Raw genomic sequence first — 6,078 nt, 5'->3', positions numbered from 1 at the left:
TGTTTAGGGTGTACATTATGGAAAAATAGAGAAGGTACTGCAGAACATAATGAATGGTATGAAGAACACCAGCCAGACTGTTAAGAGAATCACCAAGGTTCTGCGGGGGCAATGGAAGTCGAATCGATCAAAGAAATGTTTGTGAGATCGGAAAAACTTTTTGGCGTGAAGTACGGCAATTACATAGGAGATGGAGATTCAAAGACATTTAAAGGAATTCTCGATGTAAATCCATATGGCGACGATTTTCCGGTAGTAAAAAGTGAGTGTATTGGCCACGTGCAAAAGAGGATGGGTACTCGCCTCCGAAAAGTTACGAAGGATTATAAACTCGGAGGAAAAGGCAAGTTGACGCAAGCTCTCATCAATAAATTATCAGTATACTACGGGCTTGCTATTCGTAGGAATGTAAACAACCTCGAGGATATGAAAAAGGCTGTAATGGCCACCTACTATCATATGTGCTCTACGGATTACGAACCAAAACATGAGTACTGTCCACCTGGTCCCGACAGCTGGTGCAAATGGCAAAAAGCCCAAGCTTCTAAAGAAGATTTTAAACATCCTGCACCACTACATCCAGATATCCAGAAGCATGTAGAGCCAATATTTTTAGATTTATCGCGAGATGACTTGCTTAAAAGATGTTTGGGTGGTCATACGCAAAATGCAAATGAGAGTTTCAACTCTACCGTTTGGCGTCTCGCTCCAAAACACCTACATTCGGGGTCAAAAATCATTGAAATGGTCTCATACATTGCTGCTGGATTATTCAATGAAGGATACACATCAATACTACAAATAATGAACTGCTCAGATATAATAGTAGGCCGGCAATGTAAATCATACGCCAAAAAAATGGACGAACAGAGAGTGACCCGAGAAAATCGCCGCAGCTCATTAGCCTCTAAAGAATCTCGTCAAGCACATCAACAGCAACTAATTGAACAAAATGAGTTGTACGAAGCTTCAGAAGGATTGTTATATGGCGCTGGAATTGCTGATTAGTCGGTAAGCCACTATAATCATTGAATTTTCATGCACTTAAACTTTAATGTCTTTTTCTCAAAACTACATTTTTTAAATCGGCGTACGCGATAACTCAAAAAGTTATTGACCGATCTTCCTGAAATTTTGCACACATCTTTCTAATGATATTACTTTCTATGTGAACCTACAAGTTTCCAAAAATTTTTTGAGAAAATAATTTTTTTAGAGCAAAACAACATGAAAAATTAGGGCCAAAATTCATTTTATTTTTTTTAAGCATTGTATTTCGTGAATTTTTAATTTTTTTTAATTTTTTTAGGTTCACCGACAAATTATGACATTAATAAACACAAAAATTTTTGTTTTTTGGTTTTCAGATCACTAGAAACGATGCTAGAATGCCCGCCGATTAAAAAGCCTCGCTCCGACCTTCACAGGAAGAATTTCACGTATACCCGCCATTTTAAATTATTATAATCAAAACATTTTTTTTGTATTATTTTAATATTTAAACAAAATACATGCCAATTTTTAAAAACATATAATGACTCTTTAATAAAAAAAAATAAATCACAAACATCAAGGAAAATTTAAGCATTTACATGTATCTCCCCCCTTAAAAAAGGTTCATTACACTTGAAATTAAATGCAAACATAGCTAACGTAATTCTTTTATGTTCGGCGCGTAAGTGCTAGAATCATATTACATAAGTAAACACCGAAAAATTATTATTGATTTGCATTGACTAAAATTCCTATAAAAACGCTTGTACGTAGTATGTAAAAAATCAGAAATAAAACAATTGCTTTACAAGCTAGATGCCCAGCTTGAAGTAAAAATAAAGAAATGTAAAAGAATTCTTATAAATTATTTGATTACATGGCGACCCTGCCAGCTTGGTGCTAAGATTTTTTTGCACAAGTGGCGGAAAGTGCAATCCAGTTGCACTGGTGATGTATTGTTCAGCACTCAAAATTAAAAAAAAAAAAAAAAATTCCAAAGTCCTGGTATTGATCAGCCGATAAGATCTGCCAGCTGCGTAGAAGTTCCTGGTCTGGCCAATAGACCAGAAGATAGATGACCACAGAAGGGCCGAAAGCTATCTCCATTGAGGAGTATAGAAGAAAAAATAACCTAATAAAGAAACCATCCGAAATAGTCATCCCAATCGTAAAGAAGCCAAAGCGCAGAGGCGGCTATACCCAGCGCATCAAACGAGAGATTGGATATCTATTACGAGAAGTCAACACTCAGCCACCACCACCTTGGAACCAGGCTTGCTCCATCTGGGAACGCATTTCAAAGTTTTTTTTTTTTTTTTTTTTTTTTTTTTTTTTTTTTTTTTTTTTTTTTTTTTGCCTCCTTTATTAATTACACCTGTCGTATGACACTAAGTAATTCTTTCTGCAGCTTGGATTTTATAACATTAATCATTATCAATATTACATTTGGGTTAAGTTTTTGTGTGAGTTTACAAGTGTAGGTATGTACATAGCTTTAAATTATTCTAGTTATCAGCTGAGTTGGGGTTGGTCGTTTGAGCCGCCTAGAGTTTGCCCTTTCTGCTGTTGGGAGTTGTCGCATGTCATTATTGGAATTTGAAAGTTGGAATTCCTGCTGCAACAGCGTAAGCAAATTAAATAAATTATAAATACATACAAAACAAAAAACTGTGCGTGATTCACGCAGACAGTATAGGCTGACAAGCGTTAACCGCTCGCAGAAAACAAAATAACAAAAATTTTTTGAAATTTTCATTTAATACAAAAAAAAAATTTTTCAAAATTTATAAATTATTTGATTTACGGTATAAGGTTCCCAATAGCTAATTTTCCAGTAATGGGAAAAACTTTATCGAAAGTTGATAAACCCAATGCCAATGTAGTAAACGAAGTAGTCGTTGATACTGGCTTAAATTTAATGAATATCGAAATTTGTTTAATTATAATCACGGTAATAACCTTATTGATATTATCATTAAAATTATATGCTATGCATAATAAAAAATTGAAGAAAAGGTATATGAGTAGATCTAATGAGTTAGACAAAATATAATGAACAAATGGTCCGAAATTCATAAAACTTTACTTATAGAAAAAGAAAATTTAAAAAAATCGTTTAAATGCATTAATAAAAATATACAATTAAAGCAGGAAACAGTTAAAAAACATTTAGAAAATTTAGTGTTAGCATTAGAATCAATTAGAAATTTAACTCATATAATCGAGCGACTTACAAAGGATCATCAAAAAGAAGCTCTTGACATATTTTGGCAACTACGAGATCAATTAGTAAAAGTATTAGCCAAATACAACATTCAACAAGAAGTATCTCATTCGATTAATGAGAAAATTTCAATAAATTTTATTGAAAACCTACCAGCTAATCTAGTAACAAAGCTTGAAACAGTTTCTGAGGAAACAGATTGTCCAATTATTAATTCAGAAATAGAATCAGAAGAAGAAGGCGAAATGACACAAACAGTTGTGGAGTTTCTCAGCACGGCTGCAAAGCTAGTGACTGAATTCGATGGTAAACCGGAAAATTTACGGTCATTCTTAGATTCCTTAAAATTAGTTGAAGTGATCAAGGGTGAGCACGAAACTGTTGCTGTTTCACTCATAAAAACAAAATTAAAAGGGAATGCCAGAAATCCCATAGACACAGAAAAAACAATTTCTGAAATAATTACAAAACTTAACAGGTCGGTTAAAGGAGAATCGGTAGAAGTATTAGCTGCAAAAATAATGAGTATCAGACAGAACAACAAACCAGCTAATAGTTATTGTAATGAGATAGAAGCTCTTACAAAAACCTTAGAAAGTGTCTATATCACAGATGGGTTGTCGGCAGAACTTGCAAGCAGATACTCGACACAAACTGCAGTAAAAGCATTGACCAAAAACTGCAGCATTGAAAAGGTCAAATTAATAATGGAAGCTGGCCATTTTACAAATATGAACGATGCGATAAGCAAATTCATTGGTAGCTGTACTGAAGCTACAGGACAACAAAACACAATACTACATTTTGGTCAACGACCATTCAATGGACGATTTGCAAGAAATGGAAGGTTCCAAAGAAGAAACAACTTCCCCAGAAATCAAAATCGTTCAAATTTTGATAATTTAGGAAATAATAATCAAAATAGAAATCGTTACCGACAAGGCAGACCAAATTTCAACCGGAACATGACACACAATGTACGAGTTGCCCAATCGGACGAAAACAACTCGGAAAACTAATCTACGCCTCTAAGATACATACGCTTAACCTTAACTTTAGCATTTTTGTACAACTTAAAATAGCAGATTTAAATACAATACAAACATTACACTACTTGTAGATTCTGGTGCAGATATATCACTCTTAAAATTCAATAAATCCACTTTTCAAAAAATAAACACAAAACACATTACAGCATTAAGCGGTATAGGGCAAGGCAAAATCAGTTCTATTGGTACAATATTTTTTGATTTAAAATTTACGAACTTTTTAATTCCACATAAATTTCACGTTATCCCAGATAACTTTCCAATCCCATGTGATGGTATAATAGGCATGGATTTCATGAAAAAATTTAATTGTGTATTAGACTTTACTCAAAATTACGATGCTCTAATTCTGAAACCAGACAATTTAACACAAATTATAGAAATACCAATAACAACAACATGTAACGACGAAATAACTATTCCCGCAAGGTCAGAAGTTATACGAAAGTTACCTAATACCTTGGATGAAGCACTGATTCCAAATCAAGAACCACACCCTGGAATATTTATAGCCAATACCTTGGTAAAATCTGACAACGCCTATATCCGCATTTTAAATACAAATCATAATACAGTATCTTTAAAGCAAAGCAACATTTTAACTGAAAATGTTTCTGATTAATAATAAACAATGACACAGGTAATGCACAAAGAAAAACGGATATTCTCAACAAATTGAGAAAAAATTTTCCTAAAACATATGAAAAACAATTGACAAACCTATGTTCCGAATACAGTGACATATTTGGGTTAGAAACAGAAACAATAACAACAAATAATTTTTATAAGCAAAAGTTAATGGTTAAAGACAAACATCCGGTATACATAAAGAACTACCGTATACCCCACACACATAAGGATGAAATTGAGAGACAAGTAAACAAACTTATAGAAGACAAAATAGTCGAACCATCATTTTCAGAATACAATAGTCCAATACTATTGGTACCAAAAAAGTCTCTACCGAACTCAGTTGAAAAAAGATGGAGATTAGTAATCGACTACAGACAAATCAACAAAAAATTAATTGCAGATAAATTCCCGTTACCGAGAATAGATGACATTTTATACCAACTCGGTAGGGCAAAGTATTTTTCATGTCTCGATCTAATGACTGAATTTCATTAAATAGAACTTGATAAAAATTCAAGAAATTTAATATCTTTTTCAACCAACAACGGTTCATACAGATTTACTAGACTACCATATGGCTTAAAGGTAGCACCTAATTCATTCCAAAGAATGATGACAATTGCTTTCAGTGGTTTAAAACTAAAATTCCTATAAAAACGCTTGTACGTAGCATGTAAAAAATCAGAAATAAAACAATTGCTTTACAAGCTAGATGCCCAGCTTGAAATAAAAATAAAGAAATGAAAAAGAATTCTTATAAATTATTTGATTACAGTATTCTTCAAAATTTGTTCGCTTAAGAGTGAGCTTGCGGAGAAAGTTGTGCACAAAAAGCAAGAAAATGGTCATTTGTCGCACAATGCCATAGCAACAACTTTAAATAGTCCGAAAAGTACGGAAACTTATGTGTTAAAAAAGTTGAATGAAACCTTGTTTTTTTAATAAATGCCTGAAAGTGGGGAAAAAATTAAAAAGAATTTTTGTCGCAGTCACAATTGCGAGAGAAAGAAAAAGAAAGAGAGAGAGAGAGAGAAAAAAAAGCAATTGCGTAAAAGAAAATTTTGGTAAAACAAACCAAAAAACCAACACCGAAAAAATTTGTGGGAAATGCTTATGGTGTAACTGCTTTTGGCAGGATAAAAATCTAAGACGATCCGGTAGTGCATGATCTTATTACAA

The sequence above is a fragment of the Anastrepha ludens genome, chromosome 6 (genome assembly GCF_028408465.1).
Source record: "Anastrepha ludens isolate Willacy chromosome 6, idAnaLude1.1, whole genome shotgun sequence".
NCBI lineage: Eukaryota > Metazoa > Arthropoda > Insecta > Diptera > Tephritidae > Anastrepha > Anastrepha ludens.
This window is presented reverse-complemented; position numbering follows the sequence as displayed.